The following is a 21,415-nucleotide window of genomic DNA, read 5'->3' on the forward strand; positions in this document are numbered from 1 at the left end:
CCCTGAAATATATATGCCCCTTCAGCAATTTTGATGCCATTAGAGTTCCCAGTGCAAGGAAAACTGCAATTTAAAAACTACAAGAACAAAACATAATATGTTTAATGCAATTAAGAAGCATTACATCTTAGAGAGGAATGTAGGGGTGGTAAGGGGAACAGAAGTAAAGAATGTTAAATTGAAAATGGTTTACATTAAAAATTAGCAGGTATAACTTAAACTTACTGCAAGAAATGTTATAAAATTCCTCAATTCCCTTACTTTTTATCAATAAAACAGATTAGAACATTATTCATTAAGGGGTGACCCAGAGTTGGGTCAGGTTTTGGTTATTTCAATTTTCACCTTTAAGTAGAGGATGAACAAAGGAGGAAGAATAATTAAACATGTCACAACACCATCTATTTAAATAAGTTGTCTAGATTTTGCATGCTAGAATATTTTAAGAAATTTATGAAAGTTGCACTTATTTTTGATTGAGAGTTATACATGTTTCACAGACATATGTTGGTTTATTTCAATTTTGATATTTTGCTTAAAATAATTCTAGTGTTTTCCTGATTTCTATTTCACATAAAAGTAAATTTAGCCTGAACAGAAGATGATTGCTGACAAAGCCAACTACTTTTCAACAGAATGAAAGGCATATAATGTTACATCGCTAGAGGGAGAGGAGTTAAATGTTTGTTTCTGCAGGTTTTCAAGTGGTTCTCATGTTTGAGAATCAAAGGGCTCAAAAGTAACCCCCTCATGGCTAAGAGACCCCTGCCAACCAAACCTCTGTTTTTAAGGTTCACTCTGAATGACAACTCAGTGTATACTTCCGTGTAACTCAGTTTGTCTTGGAATCACCTGATAGACCACACTTAGTTCTAAAATGAGCTTATGGGCTACAAGCCTGTAGCCCAGTTCCTAGGAAGGTTGTTTTGCAGGGTGGGCATCATTTTATAGGGGTGCATACCCAGATTCAAGTAGGCCCCAACATCCACTATCTTCTACAGTCACCCGAGATCTTGATCAGAGAAAAGCCTGCACTGTCTCAGCACCAACACTGGAGTGGAGAATCATTTTAGAATAGCTTAATGAGATTTCTGTGAGCACCAGAAAAATAAGACCCTTGGATCTACCACACAATGATTAGACGGGATCCCAAAGATGCCCCAGAACTATTTCCAACTGCCTACTTCATCAGATGTATACTAAATGTAGACTAGCATTCCCAAGGTCTCTCTAGTTAAATGTCCATGTAAATGTTCAAAGTCAGAAAATTGCTAGTATTATTGTTAACAGAAACAATGATCAAACCAAAGAGCTTGCTGCATTACAAGCAAATCAGTGAAAAATGAACTATATCTCATAACATCCTGACCATTTTTTAAAAAATAGCAGGATGGAGGAAAACATGAGCACCCAGATTGAAAGTGGCAACAAAAAGATTATCAGTAAAATCATGCAAATCCAGCTGATCTCAAATGTTTCCTCTGTAACAGTGAAGTCCAGAAGACAAAAGTCTTTGTGGTATGTGTACAGGCATTATACTACTTTCAGGAGAAAAGATTAAGGAGTGAAGTGATTTGATCCCACTGAGTTGAATGAATAAAGGCTAGAGCAAGGCAACCCCATGTACTGGGGGCTCATAAAAACATCACCCATTTGCTCTTATTGAAGAAATTCACTGAGAAGAACCCATGAACCCCACCCAAACCAATAAAATGAAGTGCTGAAGAACCGATAAATGGCTCCATGAGGGGCCTAACACCCAACCCATCACAAGAGTATGCAAAGAATAACATCTGATTGAACTTACCACACTAACAATTCTACAAGAAGAAAAAATAGGACCCGTTCATTTCTCTAAGGGTATCTGGATGAAACGTGAAAGCAAACAATTTTGTGGATTCAGTACCATTCATGATGGAAATAAACCTGTAATTCAAACAAGTATTTCCTCTCCCTCAGGCAATTTTACCCTAAGATTGTAAGTTCAATTAAATGCAAATACATTAAAAATAAACTAATATTTTGGTAGAACTATACAAGACTGTTACAAAATACACCTAAACTGGATGTTCTGGGTATCTGAGTAAATGGTTGCCTTGTTTTCTACTTACATTTTTTCAGGTTTTCAAAATCTTTAATGAGTCTTACCTTGTAAAGAAACATCTAAATGTAAAGGAAAGCAGGAACCCCAGGAGAATTTCCTTGAATTTGGCTACATAATTTCTCATCAAGATTCCTGAAGTGCAAAGTCTGTCCTGAGATCTAAGGTCCAAATTGTCACCTGATTGCTTGTGTCATTGCCATGAACCAACTCCTTCACAAAGACTGGCCAATATCTTAGTCACTGGATATCTCCTCCCTGGACTGGCTGTGGAGCCAGGAATCTAAGGCCCAGTGACACAGAGATGGATCATCAGGCCTGAGATTGCCTGTTCTTCAAACACAGGCCAAATACAGAAAGATTAGAGAAAAACAACAAACAAACTCTCAGAATCCAAGGGAGTAGCAGAAGGAGGGAAAGCAGAACAAAGAGAAGGACAAAGAAAACAAATGGTAATGTTTCAGGGAGTGGTGGTGGGAAAGGGTCTGGTACCCATGGGTAATTTTATCTAAATAGCATTCTTATTTTCCTCCCCGACAATCACTGAGTAAGCCCTGGGAGCAGGGCACTATGTGATAGACAGTGAGAGAAACAAAAGGATTAAGACTCACATTTCACTCAAGGGAATATGGAATCAAGATCATTACATGTGGCTGGGAAGGTCATATACTGATGAGGCATGAGCAATGATTCTCAAAGATACATTGTGTGGATCGGAAGCATTGTCACACCCTTGGGAGCCTGTGAGAAAGACAAATTCTCTAGCCCAACTCCAGACTTACAGAACAGAAACCGGGGGGGGGGGGGGGGTGCAGGCCCAGACCTCTGAGTGTTAAGGAGCCCTCTAGGAGATTCTGATGCTATGGTGTGCCTGTGAGTTTGGAATGAAATTCACATTGTAATCACTGTTTATGTTCTCAAGACAATCTCCTGACAGAAGCAAAATGTCTTGCAGAATTCACTCGTTTCTAGTTGGGGCAAGAGTGATATGGGCTTGCAGCAGCCCTGGACTGAAAAGAAACATCTCCATCCCAGGATAAAGCAGGTTATCTCCATATGCACTGCAAATGAGACAATATTCCAGAATGCCAGTCTCATACTAGAGATTCTTTAAGCTCTTAACTATTTAATCTGTTGCCAAGCAGATTCTAGTTCTGAAATAGGCATGCCTAAAAATTCCCTCAGTGACCTCTTGACCAACAAAACATCCCATGTTTCTAGTGCCTATTACATTCTGCTGTTGAGAAAAAGCAGTGAAGGGGAGCCATTATTTTCCAATTGCACATTTCAGTGACTACAGACACATACAAGAACAATGCATGAAGTGACAGAACTTTAAATCTCACGGGTTTGAAAATACGGCACTGCATGAAGCCTTACTCTGAGAAAAATCTCTTTAACTCTGAGGCTGTTTTCAAGGAACAAGCCTTAATTAAGAAGTATAAGTTGCCTCAAATCCAGAGAAACAGCTTGCACCACTTTGTTAATTTAGAAGATTATTTCATATTTAAAGGATCACAACTGGACTGTAATCACCATCTATATATATTGGCTTGATTACAGATTGTTGACATTAAGTGGCATTAAGATGACCTTTGAAATATTACTTTCCCTTTCTATTAGAGGCTTTTGTGTAAGGTTTTGAAAATGAAAGACTCATTAGACACCATTAAAATAGGATTTATTCCATATGTGTAACCAGTAATCAAGTAGAATATTACTCCTTCCCCTAATCAGCAATTTATAGCGTTGAGAAGCACAAGTTCATATTCAAAGCGGTAATAATAGCAAACCTTTCCTGATCAGGTTTCTCTACCATCACTAGTGTCAACAAAACCAAAACAGAAAGGAGTCTATAATGCTGGACGTGCCTTTTAAAAATATACATTTGATTTCAATTAAGTCTCCGTGTTTACGACCCTTGGAGGTATAAGCTTTTACAATTTCATCAGTCAAGACCAATTATTCCTATTAGTGATGGCTGAGCTGTGATATGCTGTGCAGAGTTGGGGACTTACGATGAATTATATGCTCGTTTACATCTTCCATGTACAGCCCAAAGACAACAGAGATGAAAGCCATTGGTGGAAAGGTCAGAAAATATTTATCACGCTGTGGACATAGTCAAGGTGACTTCCACAATAAGCCCAAGAGTTCAAGTCTACTTGAATCATGGACATACCTGCAAAAGGTATAGGTAAAAGATGGCCTCTTCCGTGACTCTGAAAGAGGGGGACAAAGGCACAGCTGAGGGCCCAGAGCCACCTCACACTCATGACAAGAGGTGAGAAATCTGACTCTAGTGTTTAGCTGAGATTCAACAGCTTTCTTCCAGGACAGTGCTGGCCATCTTTATGTGCTCATGAGTCACTTGGCATGTTGTCAGTATTAAAATACAGATTTGATTCAGTAGATAGAGAGTAGGGCCTGAGATTCTGCATTTCTAACTACCTCCTATGTCATATTTTTAAATGTTGAGTGTTCAAAGATTCCAATTTGAAAAGTAAGGTTCTAGGGCTTATTAAAGTACTTTCAGGTTGAAAATGTACAGTTTAATGGGATTTAAATGGGATTTAAAGAAAAAAGAGACAAACAAGGAACTAGAGTAAGAATAAAAAGACTTGCTTTTGATGAACCAAACTATTGTCGCTTCATCCACAGAAGTGTGGAAGAGTGAAATCTAATTGTTAAACTTAGGTTGAGAAGAGAACAGAGAGTGTTGTCTAGGGGCAGACAAGCAGAAGAAAAGTCAAGAAGAAAAAAAAAAAGCACAAGAAATCAAAACAGAAAGACTGCAGAAGCACACTGGAGCAATCTGATATTGCTTCTCCGTCAGTGTTATTCTCATTTGGACATATGGCTTGCCTCATGCCACCCTGTGGTTTCTGTTCCCAGTGCATCTTATTAGAACTGGATGCTCCAGCAAATCTTAATATTTACCACATCAGTTTGTCTAAAGTGTTACATAAAGGGAGAAGAAAAAAATTCAAATGTTTTGAGGCTTTAAAAAAGTATGTAGTTCATGAATTTATTATACTGAGTAATATGGAGCTCTTCCCTCTCCAAGCTTCATTCAGACTACTAATTCTGTAAAGAGGAAGGAGATGTCTCCGCAGGTTCTCACTTGAAAACATGAGTGATTTTACTCATGTTTTTAATCTAATCACCTTATTGTCCATAATGGAAGAAATGTACTCATAGAAAAGGAGTTTGTATGTTTCCTTTAGGTGGTTAAAAGTAATATCTGATTTTATAACATTTTGAAGGGTCTACCAAGAGGAACAGTGGCCTCATTGGAAAATTATTTAAAATTGTGGTAGGGTTACCCTAGTTAATTTGAGATTTCTCTTAACTTCAGGGAAATCAGTGTACCCCAAAGTGATTTTTCAAAGATTCCAAATATCTAAACAGATTGCACTGGCGTTCCCTAAGACAGCCTTTCTTCAAAGTTTCTTAGTCTTTTGGGAGGGGCAGTCAGAATGGCGAAGACACTCTGACACTTCGGCCTCAATGAGTCAACGACTTCAGTGCATGTCACTTACCTGGAATTCTGAAGTGGCCCACTGTACTCATTTATCCAGATTTTCTGGAACTATTAAAATTTTGTAGAATTAATATAAAACCCTTTCTGTAATGTTTTCCTAAACTGTAAAAAAGAGATTCCAGTTACTATGTTTTTCCTTGTTATTCTAGTGTACAAAATGAATCTATTAACTAGCTCATAAATACAACTTCCTGGCTTGTTGCGCTTTTTGGTTTTGATTAAGAAATCTGTATAAAACAAAGGTTACCAAAATGGGCAGTATGAATGTGCTTCTTATTGGTTTAAGAAAATTCTTTTTTTTTTTTTTTAAACATTTTGGGTCATGGGCAGCAGCTGACTTTTAAAAGGGCACTCTAAATGAGGTGGCAAAATAAATGAGGGTGTAACATAAAAATTGAAAATGGAAAAAATGTTTTTGAGAAGCCACATGACAATGTAGAGAGAAATATGTTACTTCTGTGCCAACATTTGAACCATATTAAATTTTTATGGAAATTATCACGTGTCTGGTTTATAAAAATTGAAAGGAGTTAGGGACAAATGGAACCTTATCCTGGGCATTACATTCACCACTGGCAAAAGAAGACTCCATACTGCAACACTGATATTTAAATATATCATATGGCTGTCTCCAGTTATTCAACAAATGTAAGGAATATCATATATTATTCATGCTGTGTCAATACAATGCCAGAAAACTACAATTTCAAGCAAATAATTATTCCATGAGTGGGTAAACAATAAAAAAAACTGGCTGTTTGGGGGTTGTTTAAACATAAGAATAAGTAAGTTGCCTGAATTTCATTGTTGTTTATTAGTGTTGATTTCATGCAATCTGCAAATACATATCCACTAGAGCATTTGTCCTTCAGAGGTTCACAGTCAGACCTCAATAAATGCACTTTGATTACATGCCAGAAGAGTAATATATTTAAGGCTATATAACTGGCCCTGTGTAAATATACCTAAAAGAAATCAAATTATTTCATTTTCCATGTATCTCTGTTTCTGACCACCATCTAGGCACACTTAATTCCATACACATGGATCTGCAAAAGCATAATACTTCTATGAAGTATATATAAAGTCTACATATAAAAGCAACTTTCATATATTTTGCTACTCTGTATTAAAGAAAACAGTTTTACAAAAAATTTTGAGCATCAGTTTATATACCAATAGACCCGGGAATATTGAGTTTCTTGTTCACTCAGCACTTTATAGGCTGTGCAGATGATACAAAAGAATCACCAGGCTCCATCCTGCCTTTCCTGCATTCATATTACATTCCAGGAGATAGTCATACACTCAGAACAAATTTTGAATCTGACCCAGCCTGCTCCAACACCCCCAAACTATTTTCTATAGACTAAAGGTGAGGAAATGTTGCAGAAATGTTGGAGAAATGGAGAATGTTGGAGAAATCATCTTTTGGATTTTAGGGGTTATTTTTTGCATTTTTAAAAAGTGTCAGAAATGTTCTCTAAAACTCTAGTTTCTCCAAAGGGTCTCTCAGATTTCAGATAGGGATAGATGAAGTAAAAGAGAAATAAGGAAACGAGAAGCAGAAAAACAAAAAAAGAGAGGAGAGAGAGAGAGGCTACAGGCCAAAGGAAGGCTTAACACGGACATGGTCAGGCCTGTCTCCTCCCACCTTTCCCGCCAGACTCCAGGCCAGTCCAGCTGCAGTCCCCTAATGAAGCATCATCGTTCCCTGTTGCCTCTGCTTGTTCTACTTTCTGTGCCTGGTGACATCCTACTGACCCTTTAGCTTGCTGTCACCTCCTCCGTGACACCTCCCTTTATGCCTGGTGTCACCAAGGCACAATGGATCACCACCTCCACCTCTCCCCACCCCCCACCACACACACACATCAAGACTTACCCACTGCCTGGCTAGTGCATGGAGGTACGCTAATTGGATTGTTTGTCTCCCCTACTGGGCTGTGAGCTTTATGAAGATAAGGTCCTGAGTCTTACTAATCTTTTTATTGGCATATACTTAGCATATACTCAAGTGACCACAGATTATTTGCTAAATAAATGCTAAAGGAAATGGAGAGAATGAATTCTTTGTAAAAAAAAAATAGATAGATAGATAGATAGATAGATTTCCTAGACTTCTTTCTGTAGGAAGCTCATTAAGGCCTTTTAATTAGGTAGAGCCAGTCACCATTCATGATGACATCAAATGGTCAACACTGCAAAAGCTATAAAATGCATTTAAGGATTTTGCTGGATTTTAATGTTCTATAGAATTACTGAAAAACATATAATTATTTTAATATCTAATCATATGGGAAACAATACTAATAACAATATATGGTTGTATTTTTTTGTGGTTGCGATGTCTTAACTTACTTACTGATGTTTGGAGAGGTCTGTAGCAATACTGGTGAAGGGAATGGGCTATTTTCCTACCACATCCTTTTCCAAACTTAAGCTACACATACACAGAACCACTGGGAACACGTTATTAGGAATAATTCAAGGAACATAAATGTACTCCTTCTTCATACATAAATGAAAAGAAACTGTTTTAAATTGCCCTAAGTTAAGCTAACATACTCTCAAATATGCCAGGAAAGAGTCTCTCATCAGAGTGTCTCACGCAAAGAAAAAAGATCTTTGGGACCTTGCCCTGAATTGCCTGAGTCAAATATCCCCAAAGAGCAGGTCAGGCAGTTTCCCTTGCTATGCCTCTGCTCACCATCCGATAGTCAACCTCTCTGAACAGGACGCAGCCATTACGACCCCGTATAACCCCAGGATATAACCATGCCAAACTCCAGAGCTTTCTGTATTCAGAGTGCAGGGGGCTGTAGCAAGGCCTTGGCTCTGCCTTTCCTGTTGGCAGTGGATTGGCTCCCCTGTAACTCTCTGACTGCAAAGAGGAGAAATGCCACTGCTTGCCTTCAGTTTTATTAAGAATTGGCATGCTTGGTTTAACAGAGCTAAGCAATATATTTATTTACTATGGTGTTTCCCAAAATGATTGCTAAATGCTGTCATCTCTTGACTGAGAAACTGTTTGCGGGTTGCAACAGAATGTATGCTAACATACATACAGCAACACAAACTTCCAAGACAAACTGTTTAAGTCAATTTGCTATCATATAGGCACATAGGTGCAAATATGTGCATATGCATTTGTGGGTATAGCCATGGGCACACACTAACACTTGCACACATATCCCACACAGATTCTGTAATAGATGTGTATATTTAAGATCTGTGTGCAGGGGGGTAGAGACAAGCATGAATTTGCCAAGAGAGAAGAGGAAATTCACACACGAAGAGAATAATTTACCATAAATTGGCCCATACTGAATTTACTCCAAAAAACAGAGTGCAAGATGCCAAATTTTTAATGGCTCTTACTATTCCAGATCTGGCCCTGACAAACTTTGGAAGAGATGCAAGTGGGCAGGAAAGATGGGATTAAAAAATTATATCTTAAGCCTTTTCACTTTCAAATGTAAAATTTCCACCACTGTGACAGGAGGAAAGAGTGTGGCAGGGATATTTTCCTGACACCACGCTTTTCTCAACAAAAAGTCACCGATTTTTCATTATGCATTGCTTAAATGAAAATTCTGTACTTGCTAAAAGTCATATGCATCTGGCTGCTTAAAAAAGAAGCAGATATGAAAATAATGGAACTCAAACCTTGCACTAGCCCTGGCAGCCATTACGAAGGTGTGAGCTCAGAGTGATACTTGGGGCAGCTTCACAGTCAGAGAACTGACAATCCTTTGTGACAACCCACAAGATTCAGCAAGACCACTCACTTGCTTCCAAAATGCATCACTTCCAGTATTCTTTCTTTCATAGCTAAACTTTTCTGTGTGGCTCTCCCATCACATGCCTGACTGCCAAGTGGCAGGTGCTCAGAAAATCTCCCAATCTTTCCATCAATACTTGCTCTTCTTCTTTGCTCTGATTTTAAACTACCTATCCCATCTCTGAGTCTTTCTCTTTGTTTGTTAAAGGAATCACTCTTCCTATATATATGCCCATGGTTCACTCATAGGCAAGAAAGTATCGACAAATTCATTAACCAAGTCTGACCGTTTAGGTATTAAAACCCATATAGTATTCAATCATTCTATGCATGCACAGAGTTTCTTCCCTGTAATTCTAAAGCAAATACCTTAGCTAAGAATTGTAATCTCAATCCCCTTGACTATTCTACTTAAGATGATTTCAACCCTCCTTTCCCCTCCGAACATGACTCCACTTATCAAAACAACAACAGGTCCACATAAAATCTTACCCCAAAGTGCAAAGTTCGCATTGTATGTGGATCACCTCAGATATTTTAATTTGATGAGGATATTGGTCTGTTATATAAAGTGGTTGGCCTTTTCAATGAACTTAATTTACAACTGTTTATTCTTCAAAGAAATAAAAATTAGTAAAACATGTTGTTTCTGAGATATGTCTCTTGCTTTATTTTATCTCCTTAGTCATCTTACCAAGCCAACAATCCTGATGTGAAAAATACTTAGGGCAAAGTAAATTCCCAATAAAAGTTAACTGTTATTACCATCATCTTTCATGTATTCAAATTATCAAATAGTATTATCCCCATTTTCCAAGTGAAAAACACCGAGACCTAGAGAAGTTTGGTGCTTTGCCACAGACACAGAGCTAGTAAGTAGTAGATGGATAACCAGAATCATGGCCTTCTGGCCCAATTATTTAACCATTTCCTCTATGCAACTCCAAGGAATGCTATTTTTCAATAGGTTAAGGAGATAAAGGAAAAAATATGTTCTGGAAGGAATCCAAGCACACTTTTTCTTTTGTTTCTTTATAAAATGAAAAATATTAGTAGCTTAAATTCATACAATACCATTGACTATCTAAAACTGTACCAACCATTCTCACCAAAGTCTGAATGTAAAGGGAAGTCATTGATAAAGATGAAAAAGTATTTTGAGCCTTATGTTCTTGGCATAATCTTTTTTTTTAATAACTGTAATTCTCCTGTTAAAAAAAAGTGGTATGCATCTGTAAATCACTCAGATGCTTATGCTGCTGAGAAACAAATGCAAAGTCAGAGTTAATGTGAAATAGTCAATGTGAGCATTCTGGAAGACTTCAAGGTTGCATATTCAGCCAAACAATAAAAATACTTTATGGCATGAACCTTCATTCATTTAATCAAATGAAGGGGCTCCTGAATTTACTACCAATTTACCAATGGTGACAAACTTGGTGCTTCTTAAATGCCTATGTGGTTAAGCCTTTCTTCTAAGTAACTTAACTTATGAAGAAAAGAAAGATGTTTTAGAAGCTTCCATAATCTAATAGGTGCCTAGTATGTATTAGGTGCTCAATAATTTTTTATGAAGAAAAGAAAGATGTTTTAGAAGCTTCCATAATCTAATAGGTGCCTAGTATGTATTAGGTGCTCAATAATTTTTTATGAAGAAAAGAAAGATGTTTTAGAAGCTTCCATAATCTAATAGGTGCCTAGTATGTATTAGGTGCTCAATAATTTTTTATGAAGAAAAGAAAGATGTTTTAGAAGCTTCCATAATCTAATAGGTGCCTAGTATGTATTAGGTGCTCAATAATTTTTTTGAAAAATGGTTAGTAATTGAATATTTGCCTAAATATTCATTGTAGCATTCCTAATTTGAAGCAAAATTCCTTCAGAAAAATAGTTCACTTTGCTATTTTTCTTTATTGGATACAAGGATGCAAACTGTATCACATCAGAAATACAGGGTTACCAACTGTTAAACTTGGCCTAGACCTCTCCTCTGAGTTCCAGGTCCTACTGGCTATTCAATATCTCTGTAGCTGGTCCACAGATACCTAAATGTAAATATTCCAACACTCAAAAATGACCTTTCTCCCCAAACAGAACTTCACTCTACACTCTATTTACCTAACAGTACAGCCCAGTATCTGGAAATAATCCTTGACATCCCTTTCTCACACACCTATCTCTAATATCTAGGTCCTCAGAAGCATCTCTCAAACACGCTGACCTCTCCCTATCAATGCTGGACCTCGCCTTGTCCGAGTGGCCCTCCTTCCCCACTTGATCTTCAGTAATCAATGGGTCTCCCCCTTTACTCTTGCTCCCATCCACCATCTAGTCTCCATGGTGCTGTTAAACTAGAAGTCTGATAACATCACTCCCCTGTGTCAAATTCTTCAAAGGTTTCTCCTTGTTTTTGGATAAAGACCCAAGCTTAACCATGGCTTATGAAGTCTTGCTTCAGCTGGCTCCTGCCTACCCTCCAGCCTCATCCTCACCTCACCCTCCTCCCCTTCGCTCCCTCAGTTTCAGCCACACTGGTCTTTCAGTTCTTGGAGATTGTACTTGCATATGCTATTTCCTTGGCCTGGAAAAAATGTTTCTTCCTCCTTTCCTGGTTAAGAATCTTTTCAAGATTAGTTTAAATATACCTTTTTCAGGAAAGCAGTCTCTGGGCCCCAAGCTTAGGCTTCGTCTCCCACATATATGCCCTTATAACATCCTCATGGACCATGAGCTCCTTTAGCACAGGGGCCAGAGTGGTCCTTCGTGATAGACTAGTGTGCATGGAAAACTTCTAATGCAGATTTGCAGAATAACGGACGAATGAGTTATTATATATTAAAATACAAGCTGTTTATATTAAAATGCTTTCTCTTCCTCCCTCCCTCCCTCCCTTCCTTCCTAAGACTATGTGGTTAGAGCTTAAAATCCACTCAGAATAGCTATATACTCACAGGAAGAGTGCTTGTTCTAACAATGGAGAATAATAAAAGATGAGTAGAAACTCAAAGAACAGATCCTCAGGTCTGGAGAAAAAAAAATATTTGTGAAATTCTCTATAATTTCTAAGTGCTACATGAAATGCAAATGTTTTCTAGATTCCAACTGCACACACAGAAATATCTCAACTCATTTTGACAAAGTTATCCACCAGGGAGATGAATAAATAGCTTCACTAAATACATATGGTGCAATTATACTCGGCAATAAGTGACAATAGGTCTTACTTTATAGTAATCTAAAAATTCAAAGCCCAATTATTTCAGCTGCTCAGTAAATAATGCTGAAAAGACGTGGTGGTAAAGCAACTTAGAACAGACTGTATTAGTAAATGCTAATGATTGCTTTATGATCCACAGAGCCACTTTCTTTTTCTTCTGAAGGAAAGAAAGCTTTTTGTAAATTAAGGGGGAAAAAACAGACATCCATGAGCTACAGCCAAGAACAAAATGAAAGCAGGGAGTACTCCTTTTGATCTTTCAAGAGTAGTATTTAGTTAAAGAATGTATGCTGGACTACAGAAAAACACCACCAGAAACATGAGCATTTGGGACCTGAAAAATACAGTTGTTGGCAGCTGGCCTTTTAAAAATATATTTTTAAGGGAAAAAAAGGACTTGTCTCCATATCTCCAAATTTCAGGGCAAACTGACACTGACTTTAATGAAAGGGGTCAGTTTCAGACTTCTTTTTTGGAATGCAGAAACATTGCAAGTAATTGGTATAATTAACAGCTTAGATATGCAAATAAAATTCAAACTTGAAATGACTGAGATGGAAAAGCAACGTCAACAAGAAAAGACGAAGGAAAGAGAGGAGAGAGAAGCACGACAAAAACAACTGGCCTTTCTGGATGATATGAAGTCAGCTGAAGCCACAGTAAAGAGAGATGAAGTACTGCTGGTCTCTTTAAGACAAGCTCCATGAACGTGAGAGGGAAAGGAGGAAGCCGCTGAGCCACAGGTCTACCCAGACCACGGGAATCTGAACAATCAACACGGCAGAGCTGGAACTTCTGCCCCAGTAGAGCATTCTTGTTTTCATGCTCTCTGGACTTGTGGTGTTTATTATTTTTCTAATTTGAGCAAACCATGCAAACTTTTGGCACCTCAAAAAATAAAATCATATGGCCAATAAAAATGTTTATTCAAGGGGAAAAAAATTAGCTCAAAAGCAGCAGCTTCCTACTTTCTTAGCCACCTAACTACTGGGGATTGGTAACCTACTCTTTTGCTCTTCTGCCTCTCTGGGATTCATCCACTAGAGGCCCACTTGAATCAGATGCCTCCAAAGGGTAGCACCATTTGGGGAGATCCCATAGCACTCTCTGATCTTCTGGACATGACCAGGTTCACCCAATTTGTATTTTCTTTGCACACTGTATTTCTCCTTCATAATTATTTACTCATCTGCCATTAAATAAAAATTTCAGTAATCATCTCCACAGTTATTTCCTGAGCTCTATCTTGTCCATACCCCTGTTTCCAGAACCTCTAGTATAGTGCCTGGAATTTGCCAGGTGCTCAATGAATGAAAATGGAACAATCTGGGACTTATGGGTAATATTAGGTCAGATCATCCAAATGTCAAAGATCATCATTTATTCAGTGACCAAAGATCAGTTACCTAATTAATTATTGTATGGAAACAGTGCATAATACCCAAAGCAATTACCTACCAAGTGGTATTATAAGACAGCGCTATTCAGACTTTAATGCACTCACAAATCTCCTGAAGAGTTCATTATCAGGCTGACTCTGATTCAGCAGGTCTGGAATGGGATCTGAGAGTCTACATTTCTAAAAACAAACAAACAAACAAACAAACAAACAAACAAACAAAAAAACTCCCAAGAGATGCTGATGGATGGGGAATACATGTAAATCCATGGCTAATTCATTTCAATGTATGACAAAAACTACTGTAATGATGTAAAGTAATTAGCCTCCAACTAATAAAAATAAATGAAAAAAAAAAAAAAGAGAGAGAGATGCTGATGGTCCTCAGGCCACATTTTGTGTAGTAAGTTCCTATGGGTAAAATTGCCAACTCAAACATAGGTTTTCCCTCACATGAATCTTATTTATTTTGCATTTTGAAAAATCACATTGTGATTATTATCCAGGTGGTTCTTGGTTTAGATATTCACAGATGTCTTCTTGGGAGGATGAAGGGTCACCATTTCTTGATTTCTTCTGGGACCTGGGGTCTGTATTACATATTCTCTGGTGAACTCTATCTTGCAAGAAAATTTAGCCAAGTCTTTATTATCCCAACAAGAGGCTTACTTTTGTCAAGAGAATCTGGCCAGGAAAGAAAGTGAGCTTGGATTTTCTATATGACACATTTTTATGACAAAATCTCTTGAGAATATTTGTATTTTGTTAGTTCTTTTAACAAATTAGTGCATATTGCAGCACTTCAGTGTTCATAAAACACAGAGGGTCCTCTTTATCTACTATGAGTTCTTTCCATTTCTGTAATCAATGTTACACAAAACTTTTTCCAGCAGTTTTCAAGCCATTATGGAAAGCCTGGAACAGGATGATAGAAATTAATATTTTGATCTTCTACATCAACTTCCACATCTATTAATATTCAATGATTCTTTTTTTAAAGTGACAAGAGTTTGGGTTGTTTCCTCAAACAATGACACGGTAATGTAGATGCTTTCTGTAGGTAATATCTGAAAGTCTGTCTGTTCAAATGGCTTGCTTCATACCATAGTACAAAGAGCTAATCTATATTTAATGATTTTTCTATGGATTAAAGGTAAAGAGTTTTAAATATCTCTTTGATAACAATTCTTTTGCTAGTACTTGATGTGGTTCTCTTAGAGGAGTAGCGCCAATGATAATTAAATTTGCTTATTATGTATATCCCTCCTCTCCCTACAACACACGCACATACACATAGCTTGCATTTGCTGAAAAAGTCAACATGTGGCTTTATGTCTGTAGTATAGCAATCAACATATCAAAATCCAAATTTAGAATCCCAATTCACAATACCAGTTTTTCCTTTTTTTCTCCTCTTTACTGAATAAATTAAATTCAGTCTTTGTTGGAAGGAAATGTAAAATGTGTTTCACACATACATTTAACACTAATCTGTTCTCCCTACTTTAATTATGCTTTGAATTTCTGTGGGATCTTATATCCCAGAGACTCAATTTACTTTTATAAATATTCATTGATTCTTTTCCTCCTGTTTCCATTCGTGCTGCTAAATAATACCCTCCATTTCTCATTTGGAGAAACTGAGGCACCAAGGAGGAATCTAAGGATTGAAACCAAGGTTAGTCACTTACAACTATAGAGATGAAAATGCAACTTAGAAGCCCCTCCTCTGATGAAGAGGCAACACTCCCACCAAAGTGTAGAAATAATGGTACAATGTGTGAAGATTAAATCAGAGATTGCGATCTCATATTCGAGGCACAGCTATATTCCTTATTTCGTCCTCTCCCTAATTCAAAGTGCAGTAACAGAATAGCTGCCCTGTGGTTAAAGAGAAATGATTACAGAAGAGAACAGTTGGAGAAAACAAGGCAAAAGTATGTGGATTTTAGTCCGTGGGAGTCCATCACAGTAACTAATGGGCCGAGAATGTTTCTATTTTTTCACCAAGTAATCCATATGCAAATTTCCTGCAGTATTCAATATGCACTTCCAAGTTCAGTAAATGTTTCCTATTCTTTTTTCCTTAGCTCTCTCAGATTTTTCCAATTAGGCCCTGTTTATTTAGAAAAAAAGAAAATGTCTAAAGAAAGGATTAAGCTCTGTATCTTATAGAGAAAGAATGAATATTAGAAATTCTTTCAGGATCTAGAGGATGCATTCTTTACTCATCCTCCCCGCTGGGATGGGTAATGAGAATAAAGTAAAAGGGGAAGGAGGCTGAGGCTTTTTACTTCATTTGGTTTGTTCAGCTGAAAATATGCTTTTGACTATCTGGAATTAAATCCAAAATTCATGACAATTCAGACAATGGTGTATATGGACTAAGACTGTGGGTAAAAATAAATAAATAAAAGAGAGATGTGAAAGCTCAGAAGGACCCACCTGGTGAGCAGAAGTTCTGCAAAAGCAAGAGAATTCACCATGTGGAGGGGACAAGAGGACAGACTGGAAAGAGAGAGCATGAATGGCTCAAGCTAGCAGTTGTCTCAAATGAAGCTGACCCAGGAAACAGAGCTGTAAATCAGAGAGATGTCTCAAAAACATGGCCTCTCAGAATAGCAGTGAGGGAAGACAGTGTGTGAAATTCAGCTCTTTCATCTCCAGTCACTACACCCACGAAGACATGTGGTGCTCTGCCTGTGTCTTTCAGGATTTAAACTGAAAGTGGACGGTCATTTTGGGTGAAAGAAAGGAAGGGAGGGAGGGAGACTAGGAAATTGAACCAAGGGTTTTCAACAAAAACCCTCTGCACTTGAGTTCCATGTAAGGCATTAGGACAGAGATATCATGGTACCCGAGAAGGAGTTTCTGTCACAGAGAACAGCCTGCTTCCAGAAGCTGTTATGAAGCTCAAAGAGATTTTATATATGTATACACACACACACATGTATATATACACTATTTTGAAAACTTAAAATGCATCATACCAATGAAAAAGGGATTATGAGCAGTGGTTATAGTTGGCATTGTATTAAAGAACAGGAAATATCCAAGATGCTTACAGGGTTTCAGAACAGATCATTACCAAATAAAGTTGTAAACAGCTAAGCATAAAAAGTACCCAAATGTCAGGTTAATTTTCTCTCTCAGCATCTAGGGACTCAAAAACCATAGGGAAAAATAATGGACAAATTGTATTTAAGGATAGACTGTTTACCTGGTGATTGAATAATATACTGAGTTCTTCAAAAATCCTCACATTGCATTTGGTTGCCTAAGAGATACAGCATAAAAAGCAAAATGTGTCAATATAATCAATAAAAAAGAGGTTACCCTTTAATGGAGGCTATGGGAAAGAGAAAGAAGCAGAATGGGGTATTAATAGTATAAACGCACAAGACCTTGGCTACAACCATACCATTGCCTGTTCCCCTCATAAATATTTTCTGCTACAACCTACATCTTCTGAATCTGGCAAAAAAAGAAGAAAAAAGAAAAGACTTCTTCAAGTCTAGTCAAGCCACCTGTTTACACTGTCCATGAAAACAAAACAAAAACTGTTGTGGTTACATTACCCAATGGTCATTTACAAAAGTTAAATTCTATTCTTCAATACAGCAGTTGAAAGAAAGAAAATCACTTTCAGAAGCTTTTAAAATTTTAAGTTCTAAGACACAGCAGTGCTCTCCAATTTCAATTCCTTATGTCTTAAGCTTAGAGAAAAATAAACTAAACAAAAGTCTGCCAAAAATCCAGGCTATTAAAATGTTACAACAAAATGCCCTGGGTTTGAGACTGTGGTTGGTATCCAAACGAACAGAAACGTCCTGGACAGAAGCCTTCAGATCACCAGGGAACAGGCTTTGATGCCCTTTGTTTAATTCTGTGAAGACCCAAACCTCAAGCAGAATATTTCTGGCCTGTCAAATAAGGCTTTTCCCAGAAAGTCAAAGAGCTTGAAGACATAAGTGTGATTCTTAGTCCATTCTTAAGTAACCTGGCATACTGGATCTCACCTCTAACTTCAGGGTACACTAAAACACATTACAATGGACATTTTTTTCTTTTGATCCCATAAATCAGTTATATTTTTTCCTCCTTTCATTACCAAGGTGGCTTCCTCCTTGAGCCAACTTTGAATATCCCCACACAGTAATTCTATTACAGAAACAGCCTTGTACATGAGAGGGCTGACTATGCTTTAACAACTTTGGATGTTTAGCCTTTATCTGGCTTTCTCTTCTGCAGCTTCGCTGAAACGATGAGAGCTCCCCCAAAAGGAGAGATTTCTGCCTTAACTCACAGGCACATCAAAGAAGAATAATCTACACCTGCAGTCACAAACTGATTAAGCCTCCGCATCTTCCCTGGCACAGCGTCTAAGAATTCCATCCTTGAGAACTTGCCCTGGAACTCACAACATGGTATAAGCAGTTGGAGTTAAAACCTGAAAAATCTTTACCAGGCCTCCAAGCCACCTGCCTCCTGCAGTGCTGTGGAATGGGAAGAAAATCTCAAAGTGGCTCCATATCTATATATCTGTTCTTCCTTTGAAGGTGTGGCCTAGGGGTCTCAAATGGAAAAGCAGAGTAAAATCATCATCAAGCAGTGGGTTTGCAGTCCTTGCTTGTGAGTCTTTTACACTGCCTACACATCAAACCTGTTCTTGTTTATGCAGTAATCGATGTATCTGGACTGAATAACACTTCTCCAGTTTAGCTGCCTAGCCAATTAATATCTTTGCTTTCACCTTTATAATTAGCGCGCTGAAAAGAAGATTGTAAAAGTTGCTACTGAGGTGGCAGTGAGGAGAAGGCATTGAGCCTGTGAGTGCATGAGGAACAAAGGCCCAAGCTATGGGGAGCTCGAGATGAACCTCCAGATGGGATTTGCATACTGCAGACATGTCAACCAAGACACTTATCGAGCCGCCCTAAGGGTATACCACCAGGGTAGTACTGACACAGAAAATTAGAACCTCACCCCAGAAGCAGCACAAGAGAATAGTTTTTAAATAGAAGCCATATTTAAAACCTTGCTATTAAGTACATACATATACCACGACTCTGGAAAACAAACAGAAATCTTAGTGCCGACAGACTTCATGGTGAGGTTTCTTTAATTCTCATTCCCAGTCTGGCTCGGGTGCACAAAGGAAAGAGCTTCTTAATGTTTTCCTTTTGTCTCAAAAATTAAGCATTTGCATCATCTGCTCAGGTCCACACAAAGACTCACACCGTAGATGCTGCAAGACTTTGCAAAATGGTCTGCCTGAAATGCCCAAGTTGCAAATCAAGCAGCCTCCTGGAAATAGGAAATAAAGCCCCAACACAAAGGGATTATCATGGTTAATGAATCAGATCTTCAGTGCTGGTATTCTGTGGTACCAATGGTACATCCTTAAAGTTCTTTATAAAAAGCTGACTGGTAATGAAAAGCTGTGACTCTTCCATTCCTCCAAATCTCTGATTTTCCACCAGCATGTTGCAACACTGCCTTCCACTCTCTCAGTTCCCTGAAAACATATTTTAAAGGCAAATATCCTACATACATACAACTACCAAGCCCATAAGTGAACAACTGCCTGATTCAGAGTTTCAGTGAATCTTTGTGTACTTCTCCTCATGTGTAATAACAATAAGGCTTTCCAAAGATGAGGGGAAGCAAGCACCATTCTACTAAGCATCTCATTTGTGTCAGGCCATGGGCCAGGTACAGTCACAGAGTTCCTAAATTCTATTCTTTTTCAAAAAAGATCGTGAATCATTAGGTTTATTTTATTGGTGAGGGAATGGAGGCTCTATGAAGTTAAGCACCAATGACCAGAAGTAACTCAACTGGGGTTGAACTCAGACTGACGCTGGTGTGCCTATGAATCCCCTCATTCTTTCCACTTTACTCCACTAATCAAACAGTTCTTGATGGTTTCTCTTCTTAAGCACAGGGCCCTGACTTATATGTCATCTAGTCATTCATTTAATAAATGGGTGTTGGGCTCTGATGCTGGCCTGGGTGCTGAAGTAGACTCTCAGCACATGGCAATGAATAGGGTTGGGGTCCTTGCCCTCATGGAGCTCACCCCGTAACTGGTTAAGTGGGCATGTAAACAACAGATGCAATACAATGTGATGAAATAAAAGACATGAGCAAAGACAAAGATAGACTCCTGTGAATCTGAGCTGATGCCATATAGGAAGTGACTTTTGAGATGGGTGTCAAAGTATGAATAGGAGTTCAATGTGCAGACAGCGTTTAGGGAAAACCAGGTAGAAGAAATATCACTGACAAAGGCCTAGAGGCGGGAAAACAGGCAACATAACATGGCAACAGGCTGACAGAAAGCAGCAGCAAGTCCAGGGTGAGAGTTCAAGGTGGGCGATGGTGAAGACTAGAAAAGCCTTGTGCCCACTCTGCACTGGACACACCGCTTTATTCTCAGTCGGCACTCTGTGGTCTAGGCTTTAAAATGAAGAGCAGAACACCGAACCCCACTGACAAAAATGCTCTACTGGCTTCCTATTATGCTCACAGTCAGAGTCAAATTCCTCTTTATACTTGGCCAACATGGCCCATGTGATCTGGTCCCTGCCACACCTCTGACCTAAGGCCTTCCCTCATCTTTAAAGGCATTCTAGCTACTCTCTCTAAGACACACACCATCTCTGGGTCTTTTATATGCTGTTTCTTCTGCCCCAACGCTCTGCCTTCACCTGTTCCCAAGACTGGTTTCTTCTTCTTAGGTCTCAACTCCAGTAACACTCCCTCCAGATGTGTTCTCTGACCACTTTCTTTTAGCTGGCTTAACTGCTGTTATGGGTTGAATCATGTTCCCTTCAAAATTCGTATGTTGGAGTTCTGATCCTGAATACTTCAGAATGTGACCTTGCCTGGGGACAGGGTCTTTTTAGAGCGAGGAAATTAACATGAGGTCATGTAAAGGGGTGGCCCTAATCCAATATGACTGGTATGTCCTCATAGAAAGGGGGAATTTGAACACAGAGACTTGCAGAGAGGAAAGTGATACAAAAGTATCGAGAAAAGACAAAAATCTACAAGTCCAGGTGAGAGGCCTGGAACAGATCTTTCACTCATGGCCCTCAGAATGAATCAACCCTGCTGTGCCTCGATTTTAGACCTAGAGTCTTCAGAACTGTGAGAAAACAAATTTCTGTTACTTAAGGCAACCTAGTTTGTGGCACCTTGTTAGGGCATCCCTAACAAACTAATATATCTGCCACACTCACTATGTATTTCCTCCATAGCACTTGCCACCATGGTGCAATTCTGATTTATTAATTTGCTTATAACTGTATCTATCCATTAGAATATAGGCTCCATGCAGGCAGGTGTCTTCCCTAGAAATGAGA

At 38.4% G+C, this 21,415-nt stretch overlaps 1 protein-coding gene across 6 annotated transcripts in view; it reads right to left on the reverse strand.

The window, feature by feature from the left end:
- The window catches only part of GLIS3 (GLIS family zinc finger 3), a 540,750-nt gene that overhangs the window by 116,103 nt on the left and 403,232 nt on the right, over window positions 1–21,415 (reverse strand). The window lies entirely within an intron of this gene.

The sequence above is a fragment of the Odocoileus virginianus genome, chromosome 18 (assembly GCF_023699985.2).
Source record: "Odocoileus virginianus isolate 20LAN1187 ecotype Illinois chromosome 18, Ovbor_1.2, whole genome shotgun sequence".
In the NCBI taxonomy this organism is placed as follows: Eukaryota; Metazoa; Chordata; class Mammalia; order Artiodactyla; family Cervidae; genus Odocoileus; species Odocoileus virginianus.